The sequence below is a fragment of the Notamacropus eugenii genome, chromosome 7 (genome assembly GCF_028372415.1).
Source record: "Notamacropus eugenii isolate mMacEug1 chromosome 7, mMacEug1.pri_v2, whole genome shotgun sequence".
Lineage (NCBI taxonomy): Eukaryota > Metazoa > Chordata > Mammalia > Diprotodontia > Macropodidae > Notamacropus > Notamacropus eugenii.
The window spans coordinates 71,997,769-72,013,906 of NC_092878.1; the positions used below are offsets into that span (position 1 = coordinate 71,997,769).

The 16,138-nt window shown below is 36.6% G+C and overlaps 1 protein-coding gene across 19 annotated transcripts in view; it reads left to right on the top strand.

Moving 5' to 3' along the window:
- Positions 1–16,138, top strand: part of FLRT2 (fibronectin leucine rich transmembrane protein 2) — a 124,511-nt gene that overhangs the window by 55,668 nt on the left and 52,705 nt on the right. For 6 of the 19 annotated variants that reach the window (XM_072622405.1, XM_072622402.1, XM_072622399.1 and 3 more), the window contains one exon: positions 14,988–15,082. The exons of 7 other annotated variants lie outside the window; for them this stretch is intronic. The gene's annotated coding sequence lies outside the window, so the exon portion shown is untranslated. Of the gene's footprint in view, positions 1–7,991; positions 8,399–14,987; positions 15,083–16,138 lie in introns of those variants that run through there. 6 more of the 19 variants (XM_072622398.1, XM_072622400.1, XM_072622403.1 and 3 more) reach the window with 4 other exon arrangements.

A 16,138-nucleotide genomic window follows, 5' to 3' on the forward strand; every position in this document is an offset into this window, starting at 1 on the left:
TTCTATGAGGACAGGAACTTCTATCTTTTCCTTGCTCTTATCAGCTGACTTTTCAAACTCTTTGACTAGCATGATTCTAATTTTCACAATTCCAAATCTTCAGTAAGAGGCAAAGGCATTACAATTAACCTAAAATTATCCACTTCTCAACAATAGACAGACTTGCATTTATGAAATGCTAAAACATTGCTATTATTAATGTTATTTTATTCATTGCTTGCAAACTAAAAACCTTTACACGTTTTTAAAAGCTTTCAACACGTTTTGTCTTCAAAAATATAATAAACATATTGTTTGCCTGTAATGTCCTTTCAAGGAGAGCTCAAGCTTGTTTTCTGAAAATCTGATTCCTAAAATCTGTCTAACCTTCCGCTTTGAAGTCCTGTTCAAACAGAGCACTGCATATATGTTTGTAGAGTGGGGGTGGGGAGTAGGAGGGACCTACCCAGTCATTTATCCTTTTGTTTCTAAACCTTATTTCAGATTTCATTGCTCTCCCCATATTTAAAAGTAATTGCATGTTTGGCACAGTATGCATAAATCATGCTCTCTATATTAAAACTGAGTGCATTGTTTTTGTTGCAGTGGTGAAAAGTCATTGCAGACACACCCTGAAAGTATTTGAGCTATGTTGCCCAGGAGTGTTTTCATCATGCCCACAAGAGGCTGGGTGGAAGGAAGGGAATGGTTATGCTCTCAGTGTATGGTCATATTCTTAAATATTGTTATTCTCCTAAATATAGTTTAGGACATTTGTCCTAAGTTATGAAGCACTGGTCAGGCACAGCACTTAAGACAAAGCTTGTCGGTTGACAGGGAAGTCTCTCTGATAATAGGTATTTTTCTTTCTCCTATCTGAGCAAATGCACTTTAAATACAAATAATCACAAGTTGATAGTAGAATTTTACTTTGAAATAAAAATGTTCATCAGATTCCCAGTTGACATAACTTGGCCCTTGGAGATATCCTTAAATTCCAGTCCTTCTCTTGAATAATATGATAAAAACAAAATGGAAACAATTCTCAAAAGAAATGAGGGGCTTTTGACGTGCAGTGTTCTTTGAATTTTTCATTTGGGATCTACTAATCTTGAGAAATTCAGTCATCCCTCCTCCTGACCCTATTTAAATAATTATTCAAAGGTTATTGAATTGCATCATCTCAGTGGCTGTTTTTTGCTTCGGGGTAGAAAACTACAAGGCTAAATTGATTTTTTAAAATGTATTTTATATACTGTCAATGTGTATAAAAATGAGAGGAAAGGCAGTGAAATGATTCATTTTAAATGACATACTGATCTATTTACCCCTTCTCCCTCCCATTCAGCTACAAAACTCCTATTGACATTAGAGAAAGTTAAGTACCTACATCAAGAGGAGAATTCCAGTTGCAGTCTCTTGGTTGATGACTTTAGAGAGAATGCATAGATTTTCATTAATTCCCTGCAGCTGAGCTTCCCTTTAGCTATTCTGCTTTCTAGGCAGGATGCTCTGTTTCATTCTCTTTATTAGCCTCTGAGGACCATATGCTGCCCTCAATATGCATGTGCAACTTCCATTACTGTCAATAAGAGTTGAGCAAGACGATTGAGGAGAGACTCTGGCCCTTACTCAGCAAATGGCAAGCAAGCAGTACCCGGGAAGAATTTTTCGTTGTGGGATCAGAGAATTTTTGTTTTGTTTTGTTTTTTGTTTTTTTTGTCCTGACTCCCAAGCCCCGTTTTGCATTGCTATCTCTGCATAAGGACACTAAATTGTGTTTTAAAGAAATATATTTCACAACAGATGAGTGTGTGATCATTCAAAATGCTCAAATATTTCAGAGCAGGGTCTGTGATTTTTGATGAAATAAAACCTCTGGCACTGCAACCTCAAGCACAAGAACTTAAACCATATTACAAAGGTTGTCAGATGTGAGCATCTCATTTTGAGTAATAATAGTGGTGATAAAGAGGATGATAATTGATTGATGTTGAAATAAGAATGAAAAGCTGAATGAAAAGCTGAATGACAGTGGTCCTCACATCACCTTGTAAATCAGGGGCTGCTTACTGAGGAGAAGGCTTAGTCATGACTTCCTGCAGTCACTCCAACCTCTTTTCTCAAAGCTAGGGACAATGTACAGAGAAGGTATGCTGTGCCGAGGTGGTGAAAACTGAGTTTGATGGAAGGCCTCTTTGATGAACTTTCTGGTACATTTACTTACTGAGGGCAGAAAGGTCACTTAAACATTTTTTCCCCAAAATGAGTTAGAAGGTGAGGATTCTCCAGAGAGTTTTGCATTTCCAAAGTCCCAAATGCATAAAAGCCTCAGCTTTATTTAAAACTGAAATGCTGCATCTTGCTATGTGAGTTATTAATTGGAACTAAATGACAATGCTTATCACTGTTATAGTGAAAAGGGCACTGAATTTGGATTCAGGAAAATCTAGGTTCGAACTCTGTCAGAGATAATTTATTAAGGATATAACACTGGGCAGGCCATGTAACTGTTCTCCCTCACTTTTCTGATTTGTGAGAAGAGGGGGTGATACCAGTTGGCCTCTAAGTTCCCTTCCAGGGCTAAATCTTTGATCCTGAGATCTTTTGGTATCTAATCTGGTATCGAAAATTTCTGAATATATCTTTTGAAAACATCAGAGCAAGTTAAAAGCTATCATTTCTAATTTGAATCAGATGTGCCCATGCTAATAGAAAATAGCTTTTGGAGAGACAAATTTGATTTCTTTTTTGAGATGAACGATCACTGTAAGAGAATCTTAATTCCTCTTCAATAATACAAATATTAGTGAAATTCTCATAGCCCAGAAAACCTCATGTTCTTCTTTTAACATAAGAAAGTTCCCTTTGAAGTCAAAGAGAGATTTGCACTAGGGTGTATGGGGATGTGGAGTTGATGGAAATCAGACTGAAATTCACTAGAGGGTCCCATTTCCTTTGCCTGTCTTTCCATTGCAAAATTACAAAAAGTAATAGAAAGTATCCTGTTTTATAGTCAGTCAGTTTCCTCATTTTGTAACTACAGGATGATAATATTGGTAATGCCTACCTCAAGAGGCTGTTTTGGGGGATCAAATAATGTAATCCATTTAAGTGTTATATAAACAATGATAATATCATACTTTTGTTAAATTACAAAAGAAGTCACTTTATTCACTTGTGTAATAGTCCGAAGAACATTGATTCTAAAAGAATAAAAGAATGATCTCAATCTTTCCCAGGGTGATTTCTTTCTGAATTTCATTTTAAAATAGGAGAATGATGAGCTTATATAATAATGATAGCTCTTTTTATACTAATTTAGCTAGGTTTCAGCCTGGTGAGAACTCAATAGGACAGGCCTTCTAAGTAGGGTATTAACTTCTTAAGCAAATAAGCAGGTACAAGGAGTAAAGCCCACTAAAAAAGTGGATAAGAGGAAATTGGACTAACATCCATTTAATATATTAGGTCAGGCTATGTTTTAATGTCGTCGTGTTTCAGCTATGGTCTACAATATGATATATTTGAATCTACCCGAGAAAAGACAGTGATGCTCTTCTGTCTTGCCTATAGATTGTGAGGGCAGAGGTTTGCTGGCAAGACCCAGAAGCAGCCCTATGTCAGTTACACATACACCGTAGGGATGGTTGTTGGCAATTGAGTTTTCATTTTCTTCCAAGTGTATTGGGATATTATTTATCCTAGATATGAAAGTGATAGTTTCCAGAGAAGTTTATATATTTTGATGTCTACAAACATTCATCCAAGAAGACTGTTTAAATTTGACTACTCAGAAATGACTTAAATTTTGCTTTCCTTAGATTTTAGATATCTTCCTTTCCCTCCCCAGGTGTTTATGACTAGAATTCTCTTTGGACTCCAAGGATAAAATTCTACACAAGCTTTTGATTAGAATCCATAGAATATCAAGGTGCCAGGCACATTCAGCTAAATAGCAGTTGGGCATCTGCTGAACAGAGTGCTTGATATTCTCAGCAGTAGTGAATTTAGGCTGGAATTAATGAGCCAGGGAAGGTGTGGGTCAATATTTGGGAGATTTTTGTGGATTTTTCTTAATTTTGCTATAAAGAATTACTTCTCCCACTTTTATTTGGGATCATGATTTCTCATAGTTTTATATATTTACTTCTATGTTCATTATAATTTACTCCTTTGGAAAAAATTTTTTAGGACAACCTGTTTCACAAGCCTAATTTAGTTTAAATCAATGATATGTTTTAATCTGTGTAATGTTTATTTATAAGAAACAATTATTTTGAAACAATATGAATCATAGGAGCTTTCTGCTTTCATCAATTAGATAATGTTCTTGAAAGAGACACGTATTGGTAAAATTAAAGATGGCATCAAGATTGAAATTCAAGGGTATATTTGTAAGATGGGGAGTCCTATCTTTTTATTTTTAAAGGTTTTCTTGAATTTTAGTTCGACAGGGATGTTGTAAAGAAACTGTCACATAAATTGTCAAACTCTATGTAAATGAAAGCTTATCATTCTTCCTGCAATGAGATTTTTATAATAACTTTAAAGAATATTCTTCACAATCACCCTGTAGTAAATAGTATAATTAGTGTTATTCCTATTTTCAAGGTTATGCTGTCCCCAGTTCCTATTGTCTCATTAGTAAATTGTTAAATTTTCAATGTGGTCATTTATATTTTGGAAATCAGCAAGTGATACAAATAGGGACTTAATTCATTGTTTTGTTCATTGTCTAGACTTAAGAAAGTGATGAAGAAAATGCTAATGAAGCAGATTAAATTTACAAGTGTGACATAATGAGGTTTTAGAGAACCAGTTGTTAAACATTTACCAGCACACCTTTTCTCATTTTTATAATGAGGAAACTGAGACTTGAACAGTTTAATTAACTTGCTCCCCATGGTTGTGTAGTCAATAAGTGCTAGAACTGGTATTCCATGTTTGGCCTTGGCCTTTCTGGACTTTGCACCCACTTTTTTTTTCCGTATAGGTTATATATGTGTAGTCATACAAAATATATCTCTAGTAGTCATGTTGTGAAAAAAACAGACCAAAAAAACTCAAGAAAAATAAGGTGAAAAAAAGTTGCTTCAATCTGTGTTTAGATAGTATTGGTTCTTTCTCTGGGGATGGATAGAATTTTTCATCCTAAGTCTTTCAGAATTGTCATGGATTGTCATATTGTCGAGAATAGCTAAGTCATTCACAGCTGTTCATCCTATATGACTGTTACTTTGTACCCATTAGATTTCACTTTGTGTCAATCCATGTAAGTCTTCCTAGGTTTTTCTGAGAGAATTCTGCTCATCATTTCTTATAGCAAAAAAGTATTCCATCACAATTACATATCACAACTTATTCAGCCATTCCCCAATTGATGTGCATCCATTGCACTCACTTTAAGGATCATGGTATTCTTAAAAGAAAGAATAATGAATTTAGAGTCAAAGGACCTCAATTTAACTTCTGAAGACTATTTACCAGCAGAATAATCTTCCATAAATTCATTCACTCACTTAATATTTATTAAGCAACCACTGTGTGCCAAGAATTGTGCTAAGTGCTGGGAATACAAAAAGTGATAAAAGATAGTCTCTACCCTCAAAGAGTTTACCTTTCAGTGGCTACATTTACTAATCTATAAGATGAGGGAGTTTAGAGTAGATGACTTCAAAGTTCCCCTGCCCCCCAAGTCTATGGGGCATGTAGTAGAAGAGGCCTGGAGTCAGGAAGACCTAATTTAAAATCTGGTGTCAGACACTTACTAGCTGTGTGACCCTGGGCAAGTCACTTAACCCTGTTTGTCTCAGTTTCCTCATCAGTAAAATGAGCTGGAGAAGGGAATAGCAAACCACTCCAGTATTTTTGCCGGGAAAAGTCGGCCATGATTGAAACAATTGAACAACAAATCTATTATCAAATGGTTAAGTCCGACGTCCTTTTTTAAACCTTTGCTTTGTTAGACAGTAAGGGTATTCTCGCTTTTTAGGGTTAAGCCCTTGATGTTCATTTAAACCCTGGAAGCCATGCCCTTGTTTTAACTACTTTCAAGTACTGCCACCTAGTGCAACAGAAAGACATTAAAGTGTGTGATTTGGGTATAAAATGAATTGAAATAAAACTTTGTACAGTTTACAACGCATCCAGAGGCAACAGAAGTCATGGAATTCTACACTCTGTATTTCTATGCTGAAAGATGAGTCAGGTGCTGTTATCCATGGCTGCTACCAGTTGCCTCTAGACAAGAATAGATTGCACACTTAGTGATCAGAGAAAGGAAAGCAATAAACTCTTCTTAGAAAAATGTATTTTCTACCTTTTACCTAGATGTGTAGCTTTTTCTTTTTTACTTCATGGTCATTCATATTCATAAATAACCTAATTATGTTAGTATTGGGAATTTGTTCTAGAATGGAATTTTTTCCATTTCATCCCCAAAAGGCAGTTTTTCTATATAAAACAGAGAAATGATGCAGTCATATGGACATACACACACATGTCCTCAACACTTGGCAAATATTACATGTTTTTATTTCTTCTCCCAAACATACAAAAACAGAAAAGCTTTTGTAGAAAAATAGGCTTTTTCATTGAGAGACTTCCTGTCTCTTTTTCTTTTCTTTCCTTCCTTCTTTTTCCTTTTCTTTTTTCCTCCCTGTCCTTCCTTCCTTTCTGTCTTTCCTTCTTTCTGTCTTTTCTTCCTTCTTTCTTTCTTCTTCCTTCCTATTTTTTTTAATCAAAGAGGAAGGAGAAAGAAGCAGCATAGCAAGGAAAATGGGCAGTCTAGGAAGAAACTTTTCTCAGTCCGAGTGGAGAGTGAAAGCTGGTGTATTTTTCTTCTATAAATCTGCAATGAGATTCCCTCCCCCTGCCTTCTGCCTAGGCTTTGACAGATATGATCATCCTTTTCTGTCAGCTGTTTTCCTTACTAACCAGAAAAAGGCAACTATTCTCCAAGTTATGTGTAAAAAAAAAAATGTGACCATAAAAATGGATGGCAGGATAAGAAAGAATTTGATGAATATTTATTTCCAGATCTATGTTCTCTATTTTGCTATAGGTTCTGTAAGAAGAAAGAAATCTTAGCTGTTGGTGACATAGCCTAATGTTATTAGTGGGTTATAGAATTATCTAGCTAGGAAAAATTAAAAGGATCACTAGTTACCTTTCCTAGGAGGAAGAAAATGGAATTCTACATGAGGAAACTGGTTCTAGAGCCCTACTTTTGTTAACTGTGTGACCTTGGGTAAATCATATAGCCTCAAGGCTTTCACTTCCATCTTTGGTGCTTTGTTTGCTCTGAGAAAGCATTAATGTGCCTACTCCCAATCACAGAATTTGAGAGTTGGAAGGGATTTCCTTGGCCATCTTTTGTTGTTGCGTCATTTCAGTCATCTCTGACTTTTCATGACCCCATTTGAGGTGTTCTTTGCAAAGATGCTGGAGTCCAGCTCATTTTATCGATGAGGAAACTGAGACAAACAGGGTTAACTAATTTTCCCTTGGTCACAAAGTTACCAAGTGTTTGAGACCAGATCTAAATTCAAGATGAGTCTTCTGATTCTAGGCCCAGCACTTCATCCACTGTACCACATAAATACCTCTAATCCGCTCCGTACATGAAAGGAATGCCCCGCTCTAGCCAGCCTAACAAGCAAACATCTAGCCGCTGCTTAAAGACCTCCAAAGAGAGGAAACCCATTGCCTCTTGTGATGGTTTATTCCACTTATGGACAGTTCTAACTATTAGGAAGTATTTTCCTGGCATTTAATATGAATTGGTCTCTTTGTAACATCCACCCAGTTTCTTTAACCCCCTAGGGCATAAACTTAAGGCTCTTCACCATCCTGGTTTCCCTCTTGGGGCAATTTTTCAGGGTTCTTAAACTGTGGTGGTACATACATATACACATGTGAATGTGTGTGTGTGTATGTATATACATATGTATATGTGTGTATATATATATGCATATAAGTATATGTACATTTTAGATTATATTATTAAAATATATTTATATCAAATATAAATATATTATACATATTAATTTTGACGTTTTTATGTCTGTATTCTTGTTTGGGAATACTCAAGAGTTCCAAGTGATTCTCAAAGTGTCATTTAATGGCTACTATACCAATGATACACAAGTTTTGTATAAGTCCAAAGGTATATGTGTAGGGGGGATGGTGAGGTAGGTAAGAGTTGGCCCTGAATTCAGACTAATGTATCATATATTTCCATTATTTTTCTGCCCTGTTCTACTTCTCAACCTTCTAGGGTTTTGATTCATTTTATTTTCTCTTGCACCTAAGATAAGAAACAAACACAAAAGAAACAGAAACCTTTGTGAAAAATGAAGCCCTGTATAGAAAAGGATTCAACCTGAGAAACAGCATGCTGCAGAGTTGGTAGAAGGTAAACATGTTAAGGTGTTGGAAATAGAGTCACCTTTGAAGGTTAAACATCTGCTCCTAATCCCCCCCTAATTATAGCTAAAACATTGATATTAGGTCCTTAAAAGGTTTTTAAATTCTGAATGCCTACAATAGATTTTTTTAAAGATAAATTTTATATATTATCTTTAGAGCCAGTAAGAGGCATGTTTAAATGGGGAGGAGTCAGGGAGGGAATACACAAATTTTGCTAGATAAAAAATTAACTAAAGAATCAAACTCATTGAAAATTGTTGCTTGGTGAGTTATAGTCACTAACATTGTTGCTCAGTAGGAATACTCTAGGGCACTGACTGCTTTGGGCCTACAAACAAAATTTAGATGCATTTCAAGGAATGACCTTTAAGAAAGAGAACTCTCCTTCTTGAATCTCTAGGTGTAGTGATTGGACTGACATTCTATGTATTGTGGGGATGATTGCCCAGAGCATGTCCCAGGATACACAGAGCTTGAATTCAGGGTCACAGTTTTTAGTTATTTTCTTAGCTACAGTAAGAAGAGGACAATCTGAAATTCTCTGGAGATTATGGACAGTTGAGAGAGAAAAGTGGTGTACACTGCTTGGAACACCCCAGAGAGAGAGAAAGCAGGGAGTCCATAGGGAGCGAGAGGGAGAGGAGGAAAAATGATTCTTTATTCAAGCTAATCAAAACCTGACAGTGGCTATATGAATGTTTCAAGAATGAGTGGTGATTGGAGTTAGTTTTTTGCTATTGATTGGATCCCGTAGAGTGGGAGACTGTCATTATCTATGCAGTATGATTTATTTATTTATCCCTCAGAGAATATGGTCATTTATTTCCCAAGGAATATTGTAGCAGGATAATCTTGGTTATTGTTAGAAGTTGGTTATAAGGAATGATGAGGCCCCGTCAGGCTAGACAATTAAACTACTTTGTTGCCTTAACCTCTTTATTTAACCAATAGCATAGCTATAGATATAGCTATAGTTCATTTTCTACTTACCATACCAAGTTTAAAAAAAACAGGATGAAGAATATTTGTAGATTACTTGGAGATGCCTTTGTGAATGGGGATGGGGAATATGAAAGTACAAGGTCTTAAGGCTTTGGAAGGTCTTAAGCATTTTGAGGGGGCCTGTTTTTAAAAAATAAAGCTAATCGTTGGCAAGGTGAAATTATTGAGAACAAAATGGCTATTTGTAAGTATATATAAGATGTCAGAATGGATTAAAGTTCTTCCCTACAAGCTATTTTTTTATATATTAACTTTATCATTCCTATTAACTTGATTTTTTTAAAGCTATAATCGTTGTTTGGAGGTGGGAGGTTGCTTAATGCCTGCAATTAAGGTTTTAGATACATTCTTATAAAATATACCATTCTTCTTTCTTCCCTTGCAGCTTTGCAGGGTATAACAATATGCCCTCCAGAGCTGCAGAAGGGAGAAATTCCTCTTTCGGCACTTCTCCCAGATTCTCTGTTCAAACTGGGCTTCTGCCTGGTTTAAGCAGAGAATTACTTACTATGCAGTAGCTAGTGGCCTCTGCAGCTGCCAGCTAACACAGGCTCTGAAAGCAGCTTTATGAACCTTGTCAGAGTTGATGTGTTTGGTCTGCAGCTGCATATCCCAGGGAATACTAGAATATAGGAACTACTATTGCCCCACCCTAGTTACACCCTTGACATGGGGCTCTGCTGATGTCTGTACTCATGCTTAAACACTGCTGCACTGTGTCTTTGCCCTGGGAACATGCGAGGTAAGGGAAGGCTTGCTTTTTTTTTTTCTTTCAAAGCCTGTGGAGAACTTCCCTCCTTAGGTTTGTGTGAGCTCAGGCTCCTTCTGACCTTTGAGTTAGGGAGGTAGGTTTGTTCTCTAAACTCTTCTCCATTCATCATAATGCCATCTTCTCCCTCTGGTTTTTTCTGTGGAAGACTGTAATCTCTTTGGGCAGGATCTGTATTAACACTTCATTCCTCTTGCCTCTCTTAAACAGCAAGTGCTCAGTAAACTGTTAACTAGGAATGGGAATACTAAACTATTCCTAGGCATTTTATAGTAGGAATGCAGGCCTTTTCTTCCCCACCCCTATTCCCCCTTGAAAAACTTTTGAAATTGTTGGGCAAGTGAATGTGCTTTGAGTTACAAAACAAATTGAAGGCACGCTGGTATATGATGAGCGTGTGCAAAATGGAGCAATTAGTTACAATGAAATACATTCCTCTAGTATTTGGGATTCTTGCTTTTGCAAAATAATTTGTTTAAAGAGCTGCTGACTGATATGATTGATTCTTCACAGGCCCTAAACTAGGATGGTTTTACTTTGATATTTGGAAAGTTCTGGGATTTAATAAGGTTGAGTATTCTAGCTCCCTTGTCCAGTGTGGTTCTTAACTCCAGTTTCCATATAAATCATAACATCAGAGCTGGAACGACCCTCAGGGGTCATCTATTTATTCTAACTTCCCTCCTTCTATTCCCATTTAGGCTGGTCCAGGTCATACAGGTACAGAAAGTGAGAGGGCTGTTATTCAAACCCTAGTCCTGTGCCTGGAAATTCATTATATTTTTCACTGCATCCCATTGGTTCTCTGAATCTAGCACAGAGGGCCTTTGCAAGAGGCTAGAGATCTTCCCCTCATTCTTTTACTCTTTTGGGAGTGCTTATAGATTACTTCTAGGGCCCATTTGTTTGATTTCATTTTTGCTATAGGACTAACAAACCTCCTTTTGATGATTGTAGAAATAGAGCTGTAAAAGATCTCTGATGATGATCCTGGCCAATCTTCTACTTTTATTCATAAAAATGACTTACCTGTCAATGTCAAGTAATTATGTGCTACTTCCTTAAAGTCTTCTATCATGCCCAGGAAAGTTGTAAAACCTCAGTGAAATCTACATTAAATATAAAAGTGGCTGGTATAACAATCTATAAAAGAAGACCAAGTTGATAAAAAAATATAAACTGCACAGATAATTATCCAGATATCAAATCAGTCTCTGTGTGTAATATATATATATGCATACAAATATGTGTGTCTAAGTTGGAGCTCTATAGATACTGAAGTTGTACAGAAGGCCCAGATTTGATCTAGGTAGTATTTGGAAAATTGTTCAGTGCCTTTTGAGATTGCAGACTGCTTACTGCAGGGAAAAGACCATTTTGGAAAAATTGATTTTTCATAAAAGGGCTAAAAGTCCATCTCTGGTGGAGAATCAAGTGTTCTGTTTTAGTGTTTATGCCCATGTAGCATAAGTTTGGGGTAGAGGTTGGAGAGGGGTGGTGTTGACTTGAAGTTATTTAACAGTACATCTTTTCTGTTACTCCAACCAAAGTCATTGAATTCTTTGAATTTTTGTGAGTTTCAGTGACCAAGACAATTGGGTAGGAACTTCGGGGATATCTGTTACAATCCTAGCTACTCCTATTTGAAAATAGTTAAGTTTTAGCTAGTGGACTCTATTTTACTGCCTTTAAAAAGGTTATTCAAAGGTGGCTGCCCAGTGTTTGGGCAATATCTGACCTCTTACAGGAGTTCAGAGTTAATCAGCTGCCACTAAAAGAAGAGTTTCTGGATTTTTGAAACTGAGCCATGTGATTCTGGTAAAAAACAGATGAATAATCGGGCCTCTACCCTACACATATCAGTGTTTTTGCTCAGAGGATAAATATAAAATGCAGTTTTCCAGTTTCTTGACTTTATTTAGAGAAGTACCAAAACATTTCATAAAACTGTTTTGGTTGTTAAGTGTCTATGACAAGGTGGAGGTAAAATTAAAGCAATATTATGTCCAGATTTTTATAGCTTAATCCTTTCTTGAAATTACAGGACAATGAAAGAGTTTATACAACATTCAAACTAGATACCTAATAGTTTAGGAGAACTTTCTACCTTAATCTGCATATTGAAAACAAGGTGAACTTAGAATTTTTGATATTCTTTAGTCATACTATTAAGGTAAACTCATGAGTTCATATTCATGTTACCATCTTTACTAGTTGATTCTCTTTGCTTCTTGGGCTGAGTCATCATCTAACTTTTTATTTTTGTTCTGGACTTGTGATTTCACTACTGTAGAAGATCCCTGGTGTAGGATTTCTTGTCCTCAGCTGCACATCAGTGAGACAGATATCCTTATTAATCAAATTTTACAGATGAGGAAGCTCAGGCAGAAGTTAAGGGACTTGACCACAGCCAGTAAGTATCTGAGATTACATTTGAACTCAGGTCTTCCTGACACCATGTCTAGTACTTTATCCCCTGTGCCAACTGGATGTCAGTTAACTTGCCAGATTAAATGACTTGTTGACACACAAGCAGTATGTATCTGAGGTGGCACTTGAATCCAGGTCTTCTTAATTGCAAGACAGATTCTGTTTGCTAAATAGTGATGCTTGTCTATATTAAATGTGATTATTTTATCACCGAATCAGGAAGTTCACTGTTTGACTTTGGTTTCAAAATGATATTGAAAAAAGCCCTTGGTCACATTCCTCTGTGTGTCAGGAAATGGGCACATGCAGATTTTGGGCAGGAAACCTGCTTTGTCATCCAATTTCTGGCTGACTGAAAAAAAAAAAAGTAGAACTTATCTTGGTCACTCTAATTGGCACTTAGAGCAGACACTGACGTGCAGGCCTTTCCAAAAATGGCTATTGCAAAGATACTGCAGCTGTCAGAGGTTTTTCCTGATTAGTTTTGTTTGCTCACTGGGGCATTGCTTTGCCAACTTTTAGCCTGTCTTTACCATCCACTAACCAGGAAGATTTTGTGTGTAACTCTCCTTTTTTTTCCTGTCCCCTCTGTTTAGTCAAAATGAAAGCAGCTTAGCAGTGGTTTTAGCAGGTAGATTCTTTCTGTGACTACAGCTGCACCATACTAAAGTTAGGTGCTTATGTCAAGGCCTGGAGCTCTTGTAAAGGCCTGTCTGTTTTAATGTCGCAACAACAGACATGAACATGCCAAAAGAACCAAGCTGAAAATTTTAAATGAGAAACTGGACATGGAATAAGAGAGCTTCCATTTCAAAGATGAGACCTGGGTAATAAAAGATTTCCAAATGTTCCCTTTCAGCCTGAACTTCATCTGATTGAACACAGTCCAACAAGGACTGTGTTTTGTGTTATCCAGTGGGCTTTAGCATTGCCATAAGGAGGTAGTGGGAACTGACTGATGTGGCATAGTAATGAAGTGGAGGGTGTGGCCTCATCTTACCTTTTGTTCTAATCCAATGTGTTGGGGTTACTTTAAATATTCTAACATTGAGCTAATTCTGGCTCCTGGGATTATCATTTTATTGATTTAATGCTCTTTTGGCCTCCCAAAGAACATGCTTCCTGACTATGTAAATGATGTCTACATGGTCTCTTGTTCCTTTGGCTCTTATTGTGTTGATGGGTGACCTGGGGCAGACTACAGGTTTATGCAGTCTGTAGCAACAAATGTGAGGCAGCCCCACCTTTTCCTGTGCCCCTTCCTTCTAAAAACAGAGTTTTAGTCATTTCATTGGGTGAGTCATAAGCTGTGATTTACTTATCTTTAGTATCACCTATTAAGCTTTGGTGTATACTTTCCTATTTTCTTTGTGAGTGAAGATCAATTAAATGATCATGTAAGAATCCATTCACTGCACAGACCATAGTGTAGCGATAGCTGAATAAGTGAAGTCATCTCTCTGCATGGGTTTTTATTGCTTAAATTCTTTTGAATTGTGAAATGGGTCAGTGACAGATCACCACCAAGTCATCCTTGTCTAATCCCTGCCTTGCCAGTAAATTGCTGACTGGCTTTCAGTAAGGCAATTGGCATTTCTGTTCTTTAGTTTTCATGTTTAGGAAAATAATATTATCCTTTCCATTGAAAAGTGACCATGTACTTACTAGAGGTAGCTTTCCCCTATACCTAATTCTCTCTGTTGTCCTGTGGAAGAACAATTAGTAGGTACTGCCAAAATAGTTTAGCATTTGGGATCATTTGCATATTTGATCCTTCTGGAAGAAATGTAAATGTACATATTAGAGTCTTTTTTGATGCGACACCACCAATCTGGTTCCCAAAATTACAGTAGAGGGTAGGTTTTAAAATATTATCTAGTGAGATTTTATTCTCACCTGGAATTTGTGAGCCATCTTAACAGTGTTAACCATGTAAAAGAAAAAAAAAATGTGTTCAATGGATTTTACCCAAGAGGGCAGAATTTGGAGGTCGAGTCCGGTGACCTGCACTGAATCCTTGCTTGCACTGTGTGCTCCAGCAACGCATTTTACCACTCTGGGCCTTAACAATCCTCAGTGGCAAAATGGACATGGGACATGATGATTGGATTAAGCGACCTGTAAAGTTCTTTTAGATTTAATTTTGCCTCGTTTACTTGATGAAACAACTATAGCAATTTTTACTTGTTAATACAAAATTATTTGGTATTAGAAAATACATAACATGATCCTATTATGTTGAATTTGTATAAATATTTTGATTCTTCAGTTACATGAACAAGGAAGTGATTATGTTCAAGTAAAATAATTATATTACAAGATTTCTTAAGTTAAAGGCACTGTCTTTAATTTTTTTTCCTGTTTCCCTAAAAAGTAGCTATTACATTACCACAAGTGCTCAGAGAACATGATGCACTGGATTTGAAACTGGAGGACCTGAGTTCAGATGTTTCCTCTGCTACTTATGATGTGAGTAAACATGAGCAAGTTTCTCTCTTTTACTAGATGTGACTCAAGTCTCTACTCTCTTAAATCTGTGATTCTAAATGCTTGCTAATTACTTAATTGGGTTCCTCTGGTGATGTAATCGGTCTTGCCAATTAGTGTCTAGACTTTTCTTGCCTAGCTTCCCTGTAGGAGGTCTGTTGTTAGTGTGGCTGGCACAAATAATCATGTGTCCTGAGTACTGGACAAACAAGCAACTATTTGACTCTTATTCATTGCTTTTGGTTCAGTGAGTAATGGGGAGTGCAACTGTATTAGATTTGTAAATTAAGTTGTCATTTCTTCCAGAGCAATATAAAGGATTTTTTATCTTGTTTTATAAAGGGGATGATTTGAGGGTGAAAAAAGGAGGAATCATTTCATTAACTTGTTATGTTGTTTAATGTCATATTTGCATTCTTGTTTCTATTATAATGTACCTGACAGCTCAAGGTATGGCACTCTTCCCTAAATTGAAATAAGCATCTGTATAAAGAGATCAAAATTATCTAGTGCAAAATGCACTTTCACATAAGTGACCAGATTCGTCCTACCTGAAAAGTGTCATTAACCATATTGTGGTGAAGAATAGGAATGAGGTGGGAACTGTAGCTGTGATTTCTTTGGTACTGGGAACTCCTGAACAAGAATTCCTTGACCAATGGAGATTAGTACTGTGTCTGCAATGTAAAGTAACACAAGAAGGTATGTCGTAGCTAAGACTTAAACCTAGGTTTTTATGGCTTTGAGGAGACAGCTCTTTCCACTCTTCCATGATGCCTCCCTATCCGTGATAATGACAACAATGAAGAAGAAGGAGAAAAAGAGGAAAAAGAAGATGGAAAAGGAAAATAGAAGAGTTGTTTCTCAGTGATAGATAATGGAAAGCAGAAATGAAGATGAAATGGTAGTATACTAGAAATCAGAAGACGTACTACAAACATCACTCAGCTACTCTGATCTTGGGCAAACAATTTAGCCTCTCTGAACCTGTTTGTTCATCTTAAAAATGGGGAAGATATAATTGCAATAACTACTTCA